Below are 17369 nucleotides of genomic sequence, written 5' to 3'. Positions count from 1 at the left end.
AGGGACTTCCTGACGCTGTTTTGAGTTGTTTACCTTCCTGTTTAAAGAGCTTCCCTGGAGGATTGAATGTTTCAATCCTGGGGAAAATTGTTATACAACACCTGGTTTGGGGGATTTTTTTTAATATATAGGTTTTTTAAAAATTGTATTAATTACATTTATTTATTTATTCAACATCCTGACTGCAGTTTCCTCTCCTTCCTCTCCTTCCATTCCCTCCCCTGTTCCCTCCTCAATATGTGGTATTTTTATTTATTCTTTGAGAAGTTCATATAATGTTCTTTGATCATAATCACTCCTACTCTTCCCTCTAACTCCTCCCAGATACACAACTCTACCTTGACACCCCCTCCCAACTTTCTGACCTCTTTGTTTCTTTTTTAAAAATAACCCATCAAGCCCAATTTGTGCTGATTATAAAACCCTGGGTGTGGGGCCATTCACTGGCATGGCTGACCTACCAGGAGTCACACCCTTTTTAAAAACCTGTCTCTTCTTCCCCAAGAACCCATCAACCATCAATAACTCCTCAACTGAGGTTGGGCTCATGAGCTCCTCCCTAAGGGATTATTCTTTTTAAGTATAATTGACATGCTAAGAAAGGAGAACAAATGGAATCATATAAAATGCTCAATTAACATCAGAAAGGGTAGAAGAGTTGAAGACAGCAAGAAACAAGGTCAAAGAACAGAAAGGAATAACAAACAGCAGAGACAGAAATACAGCCATTTTTGATAGTCACTTGAAGCATTGGTGGTCCAAAAACACCAATCAAAAGACAAAGGAACTAGGCATGTAGCTCAGTGACAGAACATGGGCTTAACATGTGTGGTACCCTGTGCTGCATCTCTAGAACAAAAAAAGAGAGAGCAAGCAAGCTAGGTGATGGGGTGGAAGCTGGGACAGGAACAGGGATAAAGCAGGAGAAGAGAGGAAGGGAACTTAGCCAGAGGGGATTAAAAGGAAATATCCAACTATTTGTTGTCTAAGAAACCCATTTTAAATATTAAAGACATTGAAAGATTAGAAGGATGGCCTTGCCTTTAATCCCAGCACTCAGGAAGCAGAGGCAGGCGGATCTCTATGAGTTTGAGGCCAGCCTGGTCTACAGAGTGAGTTCCCGGACAGCCAGGGCTACACAGAGAAACCCTGTCTCAAAAACAAAACAAAGCAAACACATAACAACAGCAAAAGTAAAAGGACGGCATTTTTGTCTTCTTAACATTAATCAAAAGAAACCTGAAGCATTTATTTACTGGATGTGCCTCCTCATGGGAGGCCTTGCCTTCTTGTGGCGGGGAGTGGGGATGGTTTGGGAGGGAGAGGCTGGGGGGCAAGAGGAGGGAAGAGGGGGATCTTTGATTAGTGTGTAAAATGAATGAAAAAATTTTCTTAATTAAAAGAAAAGAAACGTTTCAGTGAATATCAGTGGCCCAGATTCTCCTGTTTTTATTTAGAAGACAGATTTTTGGGTTGTAGCTATAGCTCAGTTAGTTGGTAGAGTGTTTACCTAACATATACAAAGCCCCAGGTTCCATCCTGAGCATTCACATAAAACTAAGCAAGGCAGAGGCCTACATCTAACCCCAGCATTGAGGAAGCAGAAGTTCAAGGTTGGGCTACATGAGACTGTCTAAAATAAAACAAACAAAAAAGATGGTCACTCTTTTTCTGATATATAAAATATATGCAGTAAAGTATAGAGGTCTATAACTACATATTTTTTGTATGCATGTATCAGTTTTCATATTTTAACACCAATGGTTATCAAATAATTCACTGTTTATCATGTACTAACTACGGCTCTTAGCACCCATATTAGTTCTTAGGATCAACCTTAAATTAGGTACTATTGTAATTATATTTTAGATATGATAGAGTAAGCTTTAGTCAGATTTCTATGATTTTTCATGACTATGTAGCCTTTGTGTAGGGAAGAAGAGAGGGGTTACACATGTATGTGATGGTGCACTTGTGTGTCATGCACATTTATTTTCATATGGAAGTCAGAGTCGAGTATGCTCCTCAGGAGCTGTTTATCTTTTTTTTTTCATTAAGTTTTTAACTTTCAATTTTTATTTATGTGTATGTGGGGGGGGGGGTGCTGTTGGAAGCCAGAAGGGTGTGTCAGATCCCCTGGAGTTGGAGTTACAGGTGGTTGTGAGCTGCCTGGTATGGGTGTTGGAAATTGAACTTGAGTCTTCTGGAAGAGCAACTAGTGTTCATTATTACTGAGCCATCTCTCCAGGTCCCCCCTTTTTTGAGACAGGGTCTCTCACTGACCTGGAACTTGACAAGTAGGCTACAGAAGGTGGCCAGTGAGCCCCAGGGATTCATCTATGTCCATCCCCCCATTGCTAGGATTATAGCATACACTACTGCATCTGGCTTTTTTCATGTGGGCTCTGGGTATCGAACTCAAATTTTTAGCTACTGAGCTATCTCCCCAACGCCTGTTTTTCACTTTTCTATATTATAACTACATCTAAACATAGTCATAGAAAGGCCTAGCATGGTACCTGAGGTACAGAGGTTAGTGCTCTGATATTATTGGCCTTTTACTGCTATTACTCCCATATTTCATTGAACCCAGGGTCCCATCCATTCTAAGATACATCATTAGACCATATGCCACTGGCAAGGAAAGAAGATGCTACCAATCACAATAATTGGAGATTCTACTGAGTGTTGGAAAATGTATTCCAGTTTCAAAGGCCTGAGAAAATGTACTTTGTAGAATGAATAAAATTCAGTGTTAGGAATACAAGTTCCTGTTTAGAGTCCAATGGCTTTAACAACTATCCTGTCCCAAGGGTCCTTACTCTTACATATTCAGTTTTGAGTGCACCTGTGAATGGTAGACTTGCTTATTTAACTGCCTATTTGATGTGCATATCTATAACTATCTCATACACTGCATGCTAAAAAGTGAGTTTTCATTATCTACCATCTTGTTATATGGTAACTCTATTCTTCCCAATTATTCAGGCCAGATACCTTGGAGTCAATAGATTCTGATGCTTCTACTTTCAACATAATCTCCTAGTCTGGGAACCTCTCACCATCCTCATTGCCAATATACCAGCGTGCCTGTAGCAGAGACACTAGCTACTCTCCTCACCCATGCCTGCCTGTTCCTCCTGGGCATACATTTCCCAGCCTCCCTTACAGGGACATGTAGCCATATGATGAAATTATGGTTTTCTTTTGGTGTGTGTGTAGCCATATGATGAAATTATAGGTTTGTGTGTGTGTGTGTGTGTGTGTGTATGTGTGTGTGTGTGTGTGTGTGTATTGAAACATGGGTCTCATGGTTTGTTTTGGGGTGTGTGTATGTATGTGTTGAGACAGGGGAATGGCTGGCTTGGAATTTGATATATACCTGAAGATACCTATGAATGTCAGATCCTCCTGCCTTCACCTTCAAAGCACTGAGACTACAAAGTGTGTACCACCCATCCTCCAGTATAAGCACTGCAGGATAGAACCCAGAGCTTTAAGCATGCTAGGCAAGCACTCTACCAAGCCACGTCCCCAGCCCCTATGATGAGATGACTGGTGGTAGAATATGAGAAAAAAATTTCATGACCCTGCCTCTATAAAACTCCAATACTCTTTAGTAGCTTCTGTCCCCTTCCAGCTTATTGTAATGGCCATGACTCTGCACCCTTCCCTCAATGATGACTTTGGTTGTTAGGTGTTGAAAGCAGCAAAGCCCCCGTCAGCCAGGGTTTCTGACTGTTCAGGAGAGCTGCCCTTCGACCTGTTTACCTACCCAGTACCATAAGATGGGCAGTTGCAGTTTGGAGGCTTCTGAGCAGTGGGCAGTGAGGGAACTGATATTAGAGGTCAGAAAGATGGAGAGCCATGCTAAAAAGCAGCAAAATTCTTGATTAAAATGTCACCTGTGATAAATTGGAAACCATACAAAATGCCTCCTGCACCAATAACTTCATGGCAAGGGGACAGGAGGCAGTGTGAGGTGTGCATTGGTGGTTATTTGCTGTGTCTAGCAAAGGAGGGAGGGAGGGAGGGAGCAAGTGGGGGCAAGCCCAGGCAGGGACTGGCCGGTTGATGAGCAGCAAGGAAAAGGAGTCAGAAGGCAGGGTTGGGAAATGTGGGGACTGGGTTTAAAAAGTGGCCTGCCTCTTCATCCAAAATTCAGAAAGAAGGCCAAGAAGAGCTCCATGTAGCCAAATATAAGGGAATGCCCCCACTGTGACATGTTGGTGACTTCGCCACATGAACAAGGCCGGACTGCAGTCTGAAGGGAGTCTTGGCAGAGTGCCCTGTGGTTGCTCCTGGAACAGGCAAAGATAAGGACAGGAGCTGCTGCAAGGGAGTTTCTTGCCCCTATCTTGTGGGAGGCTGTCACGAGGCCATTTCTCACCCATCTCCTGGTTGAAGGAGGACAGGCCTTTCTATCCTCCCAGCTCGAGGGCAACTGCAGGTTTCTGTGACAAGCTATTCTGCACTGAGATCTGACTTCTACATGGCTGAATACCTTATGTACCACTCAGGTGCTTTGTCCTTGGCTCCCTAGGTGCCATCCTGTGGAACTCAAATGTAGAGCATTGACACCATGGTGACCTTACTTTCACAGCTCTTTATGTAATATCATTCCTATCCATTTGCCCTTGTTATGTAGTACTAGCCAAGCCTAAAAACTGCGGCGGGATCAGTCCTGGTACAATCATTGGGGCCCCACTGGTAAACCAAGGATTCTGTCCTGAAGCAAAAGTCAGATTATAGAGGTGGTACCCTTCCCATCAAAGCCTGTTTTCTGAAATGGCATCAGGGTATCAGCATTAACTTGTAAGGGAGAAAATCCTGGGAGCAAGTAAGTAAATACACACAGAAAGCTGACTTCCCCAACCATGTCTAGACAAGAAGTTTGAGTATGGTTACAGCATATGGAACTGTGTACAGGCAAACAGATTGTGTATAGAAAAAAACAACAACAACAACATTTGGTATGTAACAGCACATGGACTTCTCTAGAAAAAAGATGAGTATGCATAGGGAAGAACTTTGGGTATGATTACAGCTCATAGAAGAGTCTAGAAGAAAACAGATTTGACACTTCATGTGCTTGTGAAAGAAATAAGTTACCAAAGAAACCAAGGGCTGTGAAGTTTAAAACAATGCTTAAAGCCAGGTCTGTTGGGAGGCAGGATGGGCTACAGAGTGAATTTAAGGGCAGCCTGAGCCTAGTAAGACCCTATCTCCAAATAAAAAGGAAAAAGAGGGCAAGAGGTATATCTCACAGGCACAGTGCCCTGGGTTCAGTGCCCTACTGATGATGATGATGAACAGCTGTCTCCCCACTAAAGATCTAAAAGATGTGTCAGCCTAAGATGCCCAGAGCAGTGCCAGATGAGAAATGTAAGCTAAGGCAGCCATGGAAGCCCCATGGTTAATAAGGAACATGGCAGTCTCTTGATATACTTGAAAACTGGAACTGTATTTTAAGAGAACATATTTGGTTTTTGTTTTGTTGTGTGTGTGTGGTTTTTTGTTTGTTTTTGTTTGTTTGTTTGTTTGAGATAGAGTTTCTCTGTGTAGCTTTGGAGCCTTTCCTGGAACTCTCTTGGTAGCCCAGGCTGGCCTTGAACTCACAGAAATCTGCCTGGCTCTCCCTCCCAAGTGCTCTGATTAAAGGCATGTGCCACTGCTGCCTGGCCTAGTTTTGTGGTTTTTCAAGACAGGGTTTCTCTGTGTAGCCCTGGCTGTCCTGGAACTGGTTTTGTAGACCAGGCTGGCCTTGAACTCAGAGATCCTCCTCTCTCTGCCTCCTGAGTGTTGGGATTAAAGGTGCTGGCCACCACTATCCAGCAAGAGAACATATTTGTTAACATCTAACATAATTTTTAAAATATGCATTCTTTCTGACCCAGCATTTTGACTACTCTGAATCTACCCCAGAGAATCATAGTTTTTGTAATGGTGAAAACAGAGCAGCAAGTGAAATAAACCATGCTCTAGGCATGTTGAGGATATGGTGCAGGAGTTAAAAAGAAATGAACTATATAGAACGACTTCCAAGACAAAAGATGTATTGAATAAGGCAAATTGAACTGAAATTTAAAAACCCACAAAATGCCATATATTTCAAAATAACACATATTTATACATTTAAAAAGTACGCATTCGTGAGAGGAATGAATATTGTGAGGGTGGATGGAGAGGGCTGCAGTCTTATCTGTAATAACAAACTGTCTTTCAAAGACAGTGAAGGCTTGTGTAATAAGAAATCAATTGTTTGTAAAGGCTATTTGGCTATGCTGTAGACACTGTCCCTCTCTCCCTTATCAACTTAACATATACTGGCCCAACATGTAACTGCTAGCAGGAATTCTAAGGGGTTAATGCAACTCACCAGTGACTAATGGGAAGTTGTGTCTGTGAGTCAAAAGCTAGTCAAAGACAGGAGGCCATAGTAATAACTTTATGTAATTAGCCAAGGGTGTAAAAGGAGTAAGCACTCTATGGTATTTTGGAGGCAATGCCTACAAGAAGCAGTGACTGTCTCAGAAAGGGGGTTCACAAAAAGGATGGAAATAACAGACCATAGAAATGGGAGGAGGGGCTCCGCGGGGTTGGGCCCCAGGCTCCATGAAGAGATGCTGCTCACCTCATGCTGGCGAGTCTCAGTCTGGTTAGCTGCAAACGACTTAGCTGGAGACCCAGGAAAGGCACAGCCGGTGCTTCAACCAAGGCGAAGTGTCTCTGGGGGAAGCTGAGAGGCACAGGAAGCTGACAGGAAGGAAGAAGAGACAGCATTTGAGTTCCTTCACCCTCCTCCAGCCGACTGTCGGTCTCCTTCTATGCCCCCATAGCCAGAGCTAAGCGCGAAGCCACCGGCAAAGCAGATATGTGGCTTACAATGTTTCTAGTCAAAACCTAGACTTTAGGGGCTGGGACACGTGATGGCTGTGTCGCATGTGAGCCTAGCCAGTGAGAGGTCCTGGGATCTATCTCTCTTTCTCCAAAAGTGGGCATGGTGACACAGGCCTGTAATTTTTAGAAATGAGGTGAAATTACTAAGGTATACTTTATCTGAAAGGAGAAAGGAGACTGTTTTCAGGAAAGAAGGGGACCAACGGGAGGGACTAAGAGGGACGAAGAGAGCCTTGGGCTGCTGAGTTTCAGTACAATGCTATATATGTGTGTATGTCTGTCCAAGTAAGCCCATTACTTTGTATGGTAATAACAAAAAAGCCAGGTTGCTTTACTTACAATAAAACACATAAATACTAAGCAAATTACTGGATGAATGTTTATGTATTGGACAGGCATGGACTGCCCACACTGATGACAGAAACATTTACATATCCCAAATTATTCCATCACTAAATGGCTATATCCCAACCCTGATACTCTTTCTAAGTATGAATTCTTTTAAAATAAAACTATCATTCTGGATGCTCCTAGAGTTTATAAAAGAAAGGCAAGATGTGGTCCTCTTCCCCTTCATCTGCCAATCTTATAATTACTAGCTTGGCATCCTAGCAATTTCCAAGGCATTTAGTTAGCTAGTTAGTTAGGTAGCATCATTTTTTTTAAAAAAATGTATAAATACGTAGAGCGTCTCACAGTCACAAGCTTTGTTTTAGGGGGAGGAGTGCCAGAGTTTGAACCTAGGGCCTCGTACATGTTAGGCAAGCACACTCTTTCCACTGAACCACACTAGCAACCATTACGCTTTCTGAAATTCAGACTGTTCTATCCTGGGCTGCTAAGAGCTCCGTAGAAAATGTAGAGTTTTAATTTCACCCTTAGTTTCTAGTCAGAGGATCTTCCAGGTTCATCTTGTATTCAGCCTCAGAACTGGAATTAGCCATTCTCTGAGGAGCTCTGAACGTTGGTTTGTTTTAAATGATATTTAATCATCCCAATCTGCATGCATTCTTGACTGACATTTTGTTATAATTTTTTTTTGTTTCTTCATTGAACAGAACTAAGAAAGCTGTGCTTTTTAGAAAAAGAAATTATGACTAAATACTGCTATTTCCAATCTAAGAAGTAAAAGGGTTTCCAGTTAATTTTCTTGATTTACGTCTTTCTTCTCAAGTGTAAAATCTTAGTTCTTAATGATGCTAATAAAATAACCTATTTGATATTCCACTACACAGATATAGTTCCAAGATAATAACATCAATGTTATTAGTGACAATTAGATCACTGAGTGCCATTTAAAGTTTATCTAGTTGTTTTTGTCCTTGGGACCCAGCCACTGCCGATCGGTAAAAATACTCTGTCTATAAGTCATTTGAAATAATTACTGTGTACTTTAGCCACCAGCTTTTATAGTTGGGATCCTTTTTTTCCAGTTCATCTTTAATTTTTAAAGACTATCTCTTTTTTTGCTTGTATTCAGTTTTTAAATTATTAAATTTTAAATTATTAAAAACCAATTTTACAGTTCTCGCATTTATATATGCTTAACAGCTTATATAAAAAAAAAAACTAGCGGTGTAAATAACAAACATGTAGTAGTCTACAGTGGTCAGTAGTTTTCAGTGGTCAGAAACCTGGGGCAGCTTAGTTTAGTAGCTAATTCCGAGCTGGAGGCGTGGCTTCCAAGATGGCCCCTCACATGGCTCTCACTGGGCCTCAGATTCTCCTCACGTGGAACCACTTGGCAGGGCGAAGAATTTCCCAGAGAACAAGTGGTCCAGGAGAGAGAAAAGAGCTCAAAGGAAGCCACGTTGTGTCTAAAAACCTAACTGTGGAAAGGGTCACACAGCCCAACCATGCACCCTATTGGTGGGCCATCACAGAGGTGTTGGATATTGAAAGATGGTTATCATTGGAGGCTATCTGTTACACCAAACCAAAAACGAAACAACAGAAAGTATAAACAAAATACATTCCGAGAAATCTAGCTCCCACCTTTGCACATCCGGCATTTCCTCCCTCCACCTTTAGGAAGCCACTTTTATTAATTCTTGCTTTCTCTTCCCCGTATTTTGTTTTGAAAAATATCAGAAACCAGGCACAGACTTACAGCTGCCAAAGATGATTTGCTACACCACACTCTAGCTTTTTCTCAGCGCCATACATTTCACAGCAGCATACAGACATCGTCAGGCCACTGTGGATCTTCTTTCAACTCTCTGTGTAACCATACTGTCCTTGAGTCACTAAAGTTTACTGTTGCAATGCCTCCATCATTTCTCAATTATTCTTCGCCTTTAAGATATTAATTGCTTATAATTTTATCACTATAAATAATGCTAAAGTAAATATCCTTGGGTATGAAGATTTTCTGGATATAAGATTATCTTAGACAACTTGACTTAAAGGTACAGATTTATTAAGTCCTGTTGATGCATTGCCAAATTGCTCCACAATAAACATTATTTACATTGCTTACACCTCCATAATATTTCCACATAGAACAGAGACAGTGTTCGTTTTGTCTGCATTCTTTTTGGTTGGTTGGTCATTTGTTTTTTGTTTGGTTGGTTCTTTGGTTTTCAAGACAAACTTCTGTGCAGTTTTGGCTACCCTGGAACTTGCTCTGTAGAGTAGCCCTCAACTCAAAGACTCACCTGCCTCTGCTGAAACTAAAGATGTGTACCAGTATCACCATGCTTGGCTCTTTTGTGCATTCTTTTTTTGTTTGTGGTGTTTGGGTTTTTGAGACAGGGTTTCTCTGTGTAGTTCTGGCTGTCCTGGAACCAGCTCTGTAGAACAGGCTGGTCTTGTCTGCATTCTTACCTGCATTGGGTTAATCTTTACTATTTTGACAGCGATAGCTAAGTATATACCTGTAGGAGTCATACATTTCCACACCATGTTTTAGTACTCAGTTTACCTTATCACTGCACATTTCAATGATAATTCATTCTTTTTCAAATTCACACACACATAGCAAATATCATCTAATTTATTTTTCTATATAGTTAATCTAAAGTGCATGTAGACTCCAAGAATATTTTTCTGAGACAGTAAATAATTAGTATTTATATGCAAGACTATAATGTGTGCAAAAACTGTGAAGTACAATGATTATGCAAGTAATATGAAATCAGATACAAATTATTTCTATAATTTGAATATTATCTATTTATATGCTTAAAGATAGGAAAATATCTGAAGTATTTTGTTAGTTTATTTTTACTATAATAATGGCTGTTAATACCTTCTTACTAAGAAAATTCAAACTGGGAGTTAAAGACCTATTAATCATAAACTTTACATTCAATAAATTATTTTTGAAACAGCACTGTCATGTTTCCCATTGGGATAGTGATGGCTGGCTGTTTCTAAGTTCATGTGTTCCCGTTCTTCATTGAAGTAGCAGAATAACTTCTCCTTTTACTTTTCAGAGTGATGTTTCCAACATATTCTGGCATACATTAGCTAGCTATTCAGAGTGTAATTTATAGGTCAGAAAATAAGTGCTTATGTTGTAAAATACTTTTGCAGAGATGTGCTGCTACCACCATCAATCCTGAGAATATCTATTTAGGTCTTAGTATTTAGGCACAGAACTATTTTTCTGAATACCAGAGCTCCTTGGGGATGGGGGTTTGTAGCAGTAAGATCACTGACCAATCATCAATCTTATTGTTATCTATAAACAAGTATAACAAACTGGGTCGAAATGCCCTGAAATTCCTTGGGCCAGTGGTTAAAAAGAAGCACTGTTAATTAGTATGTTTCATGTCTTGACCAGCAAAACCAGGCAGATCCTCGGAATTAACCCTTGTAACACAAAGAACACAATACAGATGGCATCTCAAAGCTTTCCAGTGCTAACATATTTCAAAACACATTGTTTTGGACTACAATGCAAGCAAAACAATCAAACAAAACCAAGCACATACAGCCAATAACCAAGATGAGAGTGAAAGCAGGGTACTTAAAAAAAAGAATATACAACTAATGAAAATTCAGTGTCTGCGAGGAGGCAGGAAAAGATTGGCTCTTCATCTACTGCTCAAGGAAAGCATACATATAGAGGGTTTTCCTATGGTACTTATTGGAATTCTGCATCAAAATTCTTTTAAAAGTGCACTTCCCAATGATATAGTTAGCATTTCATCCTTGTTCTGGTTATTTTTCGTTTACTTGATACAAACTGAATGACTTGGAAAAAGAAAACTTCAACTGAGGAATGACCTCCATCAGATTGGCCTGGTAGTCAAGTCTGTGGGGGCATTTCTTGATTAATGATTGAGGTGGGGTAGCCGATCCCACCATTAACGCATCACCCATGGGCAAGTAGTCCTAGGTGGTATAAAAAAAAGCAGGCTGAGCAAGCCACAGGAAGCAAACCAGTAAGCAGTGTTCCTCCTTGGCCTCTGCTCCAGTTCCTGCCTCCAGGTTCCTGTCTGATTCTCTCACTGACTCCAACCTGCAATCTAAAATCAACCCTCCCTAAGTAAGTTTCAATGACAGCCCGGGCTACACAAAGAAACCCTGTCTTGAAAAACCAAAAAATGAAATAAAACAAATCATTCCTATCCAAGTTGGTTATGGTCATAGTGTTTGTCACAGCATCAGAAAGCTAACTAGGGTAATCCTGAAGAAACAATGGGAGATATGGGCAGGGAAAAATTATTAGACTGTTAATTTCAACAGAGCAGACCATAACATAATGTTATAGACACCCAAAGGCCAGCCAATATGAAAACTGTTTCATTAAAGCAGATGTAATTATTCAAAGTATTTGTATAGGAGTCCATTTTGTGGCAGATATTGTCAGAAATCCTTTATGTTCTTCTACACTCAAGTATTATTCTGAACAGCAGTGGTGTCTGCTCGAGGCACAAAATCAGGACAACCCTGACCCCACTTTCCCAGCTCCCCCTGCACCTAACATTTTAGTTAAGGTCAATGAAATGTGAGAGCCTACTAGGCACCTCTCCAAAAGTTTTTGCTTTCCTTATGAAAGGGACGGATACTTTTCTGCCAACAATCACTTTTACAGACCTGATAAGTGAGTGGTGAGTGTTTCTGCAGTTTGGAGGAAACAGTGTCCTTAATGGTGGTGCGCTGTGAAACGCTGTTCGTAGTCCCCTCGTTTAAGGCTACCCTAAGATATCAGGAGGGTTACCAGCCTGCAACAGCCCTAATCCGCCGATTGCTGGCTCTGGGAATGATACTCACAAGAAGGCAGTTGCCCTGCCAAGTGACACCCCCAGCTCTCGCCCAGGGGCAGCCCGCATCAAACAAATGCCTCAGCTTTCTTTCTTCGAATTGTGACAATGATGAAGGGAATTCTAAACCGCCAAGCTCCAGCCGTTGTGACGACTGCAGCACTGCCTAATGTCCTCCCCAGTCTAATCCTATTTCATTCCCTTCCCCCACGCCGCGCGTTGCTCTCGTAAGCACTCTGGGAGAAGCTTCCTGCACACAAATCTCTTGTCTCCAGAGTCTGTTTCCCGGGAAACCCCACCCACAACACTAGCGATACATTTATTTAAATGAAAAGATGTTCAAAATATATTGCTACATACCAACAGGTTATAAAGCAATGTGCATGATGTCATTCTGTTTTTGTCTTATACAGTCTTTTCTCTATTTGTACAGAAAAGACATCTGGGAAACATTTAAAGAGATCACCTAAGAATGTCTTTTTGATTGTGTGATAGGGGATTTTGTTTCTGGTTTTGGTTTTTGGTTTTGGCTTTTTTTTTTTTTTCCTTGAGACAGGGTCTCATGCAGCCCAAGCCAACCTCAAACTCCCTAAGTAGCTGCAAGTGATCTTGAACCCCTGCCTCCACCTCCCAGTTAGGGAATAATTTCTTAAATAAGACTTAAACAGTAGAAGCCATACAGAAAGGCTTATACATTTACACATTTAAATTTAAGTTTTAAAAATTATGTTGCCAGGCGGTGGTGGTGGAACATGCCTTTAATCCCAGCACTCAGGAGGCAGAGCCAGGCAGATTTCTGTGAGTTCGAGGCCAGCCTGGTCTACCAAGTGAGTTCCAGGAAAGGTGCAAAGCTACACAGAGAGACCCTGTCTCAGAAAAATAATTATGTTAACCACAGAATGCTTTAAAAATCAAAACCTTCAGCTGGGTGTGGTGGCACATGCCCTCAGGTAGCAAGAGGCAGAGGGGATTCAGGATAGCTAGGGCTACACAGTGAAACCTTGTATCAGGGAAAACAAAAAACAAAAAACAAAAAACAAAAAACAAAAAACAAAGCCACCCTCTGAAAAGCAATGTTTTGTCTTTTTAGTTTTGAGCCTAGCCCCCAGTTCTGTATCTTCAACAGAACTGACAAAAGATTGATTCTAGAGTATTTAAAGAATGAATTAACAAAAAGAAAATCAAGTTCAGAAGGCACAGAATTTTTACAATGAAAAAAGCAATTTACAAAAGAAAAAAATCGTATTGCTAATAAAATATTTAAAGACTCTCAGCCTCACCAGAAAAATTCAAAACATGTTTCAAACATTAGATGGATTTTAAAAAAAATTGATAACACCCAGAGTTATGCAGAGTATAGAGAATAAGGTGTTAATCTATAACATTTTTTTAAAGTTTTTTTTAATTAGATAATTAGACTCAGCTTGTCTGGAGAGTGATTGTGATTTTAAATTATTTATTTATTTATAAAGTTTTATCTATTTGATGTGTGTGTGTGTAACGTGTGCTTGTGCAAGCATGCTATGAATGTATATAGAGGTTACAAGACAACTTGTAGGAGTCAGTTCTTTTCCTTTCTACCACGTGGTTCCAGGATCCAACTTGGCAGCTATCTCCTTTACCCATGAAACCATCATCTCCCTGGCTGAGAATAAGTGTTAATGGCAAAAACATTTGAACAACGAAATTTCTATTGGAAAATGAAGGAACTGTAGCACATTCTATAGGGTAATATGCATCAATTAACAAAAAAAATGTACACATGCTGTCATGAACGGACTGGCAAAACTGACCAAAAAAAAAAAAATGTAAAGAGAATAAAACAAAGTTACTCAGCATGTGCTATGGTGATATCTTATTTGTACTGAAATGTGATTTTATTTGTATGTTAATAAATAAAGTTGCCTGGGGGTCAGAGCTAATAGCAAGCTATAGCAGAAGCCGGGCGGTGGTGGCGCACACCTTTAATCCCAGCACTGGGAGGCAGAGCCAGGCAGGTGGATCCCTGTGAGTTCGAGGATACAGCCATCATGGCAGACACACGCCTTTAATCTCAATACCAACCATAGAAGACCTGGAGGTCTGTATAGACAGGCAGTGACGAGGAGGTCATGTGGTTGGGTTTACAACCAATGAGAAGGCAGAACAGAAAGTCAATAAAAAGACAAACACACAGGAAGTAGGCCTCTTGCTGAGGGGAAGGACGGCAGCAACAGCAAAGGGTAAGAAAGGCGGTTTTAAGTCTCAGCTCTCAGTTACTGCTCTGACCTCGTGGGCTTTTAACTCTGCATTGGCTCTGTGTTTCTTATTTAATAAGACCGTTTAGAATTCCATCCACAGTGTGCATAGTATAATCCCATTTATTCCTCCTTTCTTTCGGAGGTTCTGCAGATTGTACCTAGGGCCTCATCTAAGCTAGGCAAGCAGTCTACTACCTCCATTTATACAAACATACAAATCCAAGAGAATGATAATCTACCAAACTATTGATAGCGATGGTTTCTGAAAGGGACGTTCAAGGGGTCTTGAAGTGAGAGGGGGGTCATCTAAGGGATCTTCTGAATTTGTTATTCTTATCAGTTCAATCCCTCTGTGCAGTAGTATCCTGTTGTATTGCTCCACAAGTATACCTCTGTTCTTTTTCAAAAGTTTTTTTTTTGCACATTCTAGGTCCTTTAAATTTCCATGTAAACTTTAGAACTAGATTCCCCCCCACACACACACACACACCGAGCTGAGGACCGAACCCAGGGCCTTGTGCTTGCTAGGCAAGTGCTCTACCACTGAGCTAAATCCCCAACCTAGAACTAGATTTTTAGTAATTACCAAAACAGCTGTTGATATCTGGGTATGTATTACCTTGAATCTAGAAATCAATTTAGGGGGAATTGACATATTAACATTGTTGGGGCTTTCAATTTGTGGATATGGACTATCTTGTTATCTACTTCATTTTTCTTTGGTGTCTCTCAAAAGTGTTTTGTCTTGGGCTGAAGAGATGGCTCAGCAGTTAAGAGCACTAACTGCTCTTCCATAGGACCTGGGTTCAATTCCCAGCATCCACATGGCAGCTCATAACTGTAACTCCAAGATCTGACACACTCACACACATATACATGCAAGCAAAATACCAATGCACATAAAATAAAAGTAAGTAAGTAAGTAAATACATAGGAGTTTTAAAAGGCAAGAATATTCAAACAAGCTAGGTGGTGGTGATTCATGCCTTTAATCCCAGAACTCTGGAAGGCAGAGGCAGGCTGGCAGATCTCTGAGTTTGAAGCCAGCCTGGTCTACACAGTGAGTTTCAGGACAGCCAGGGCTACACAGAGAAACCCTGTCTTGAAAACAAACAAACAAATAAATAAATAAACAAACAAAAGAATATTTTAAAAGTTTTGTCACATAGAGATTTACACATGTTAAATTTAAGTATTTTATTGTTTTCATGATATTACACATGTAATGTCATTTTTATTTTTCAGTTGTTTTTTGGCAGCTTATCAAAGTAAAACAGCTTTGAAAACATGATCTTTGTATTCTGTGACTTGAAACATTTATAGTCAATGGGTGTTGGGTATATGCCTAAAGATTTTCTAAAGAAACAGTCATGTCATGTGCAATAGAAACAGTTCTGCCACCTCCTTTCTGAGCTCCATGCTCTTTATTTCCTTGCATTCATCCTCAGAGTCAAATGTCTAGTACCATGTGGAGAAGAAGTAGGGAGAATGGACATTATTGCCTGACTCCTGAATAAAGGAGAAAATGGCCAATATTTCACTATTAACTCAATGCTAGCTGTAAGGGTTTTTTGGTTTTGTTTTTTGTTTTTGTTTTTGTAGGTATCCTTCATTCTCTTGGGAAAGAAAAAAAAAATAATGTACTTGAAGATACAGCTATATAAACTACTATCAAAATTTAGACACAAAAATAGATGGGAATTCGGGCTGGGCATATAGCTCAGCTGACAGAGTGCTTCCATAGCATGTACAAGGCCCTTGGCTACAAGCAAAGCACCATGTAAACCCTGTAATCTCAGCACTTAGTAGTAGAGGGAAGAAGACCAAACGTTCAAGGTCATCCACAACTACATAGCAACTTCAAAGCCAGCCTGAGATACATGAGACTCTGGTCTCAAAAGAAAGGAAAAGAAAAAGAGAGGCCAGAGAAATGGCTTAGTGGTTAAGAGCATTGAGTGCTCTTCTAGAGGATTGATGTTCAATTCCCAGCACCCACATGGCTGCTAACAACATTCTGTAACTCCAGTTCCAGGGTATCTGATACTCTCTTCAGCCTCCACCAACAATGCATACACATGTACAGACATGCATGTAGGCAAAACACTTATACACATAAGATAAAAATAATAGTTTTTTTTGAGCTGAGGATCGAACCCAGGGCCTTGTGCTTGCTACACAAGCGCTCTACCACTGAGCTAAATCCCCAACCCAATAGTTTTTTAAAAATAAAGGAAAAGAGAAAAGGAACACTAAAAATTCAGAGTAGGCTAGGTGGGAGGTGGGGTGGCGCATGCCTTTACTCACAGCAGCACCCAGAAGGCAGAGGCAAGTGGATTTCTGTGAGTTTGAGGTCAGCCTGGTCTACAGAGCAAGTTTCAAGAAAACCAGGACTACACAAAGAAGCCCTATCTCGAAAAACAAAACAAACCAACCAAAGCTGGAGAGAGGGCTCCACTTTTAAGAGCACTGGCTTCTCTTGCAGAGGAGCTGGGTTTGGTTCCCAGTTCCACTTTCAGGGACTCCAATGGCCTTGTCTGGCCTCCTCTGGCAAACACTCATATCATGAAATAAAAAGAAAGAAGTCTTTAAAAAGTCCAGAGCATCAGTGAGGTGTTCGACAACTTCAAGTGGCTGCATTGCTGTAACTCAAATGTGATTTAAATACTTCAATTGTTTTCCGGTAGTGCATCAAAGGAAAATGAAATTTCCCTCATAAAAGGGAAGAAGAGAAAAAAAATTTTTTGAAGAAATCATGCCAAAGCATTTTAAATTTGATGCAAATTATAAATATAGAAATTCAACAACTTCCAAACACAAGCAACATGAAGAAAATTAGAATTTTATATCTGTGAAAGTATCTTTCATAATGTCATGCAAGATGAACACATTCTTCAGCATCTGAAATTGCTGGAAGAATTCATCACCAGAGTATTTACAGTTCAAGAAATGTTCATGTTTCCTTCAGGCAGAAGGAAATTTATACCAGATGGAAGTCTGAATCTATACAAATGAATGA

At 40.5% G+C, this 17369-nt stretch overlaps 1 protein-coding gene across 1 annotated transcript in view; it reads right to left on the bottom strand.

Moving 5' to 3' along the window:
• Usp9x (ubiquitin specific peptidase 9 X-linked) overlaps nucleotides 1-12231 on the bottom strand; it is a 142895-nt gene extending 130664 nt beyond the window's left edge. The window contains exons 1-2 of the mRNA XM_036175504.1: nucleotides 12124-12231; nucleotides 6635-6756 (exon numbers count right to left, since the gene is read on the bottom strand). The gene's annotated coding sequence lies outside the window, so the exon portion shown is untranslated. The remainder of the gene's footprint in view (nucleotides 1-6634; nucleotides 6757-12123) is intronic.
• Nucleotides 12232-17369: the final 5138 nt, after the last annotated feature.

Source organism: Onychomys torridus, chromosome X (genome assembly GCF_903995425.1).
Source record: "Onychomys torridus chromosome X, mOncTor1.1, whole genome shotgun sequence".
In the NCBI taxonomy this organism is placed as follows: domain Eukaryota; kingdom Metazoa; phylum Chordata; class Mammalia; order Rodentia; family Cricetidae; genus Onychomys; species Onychomys torridus.
The sequence above is the reverse complement of the archived record's forward strand: the minus strand, read 5'-3'. Positions and strand labels throughout refer to the sequence as shown.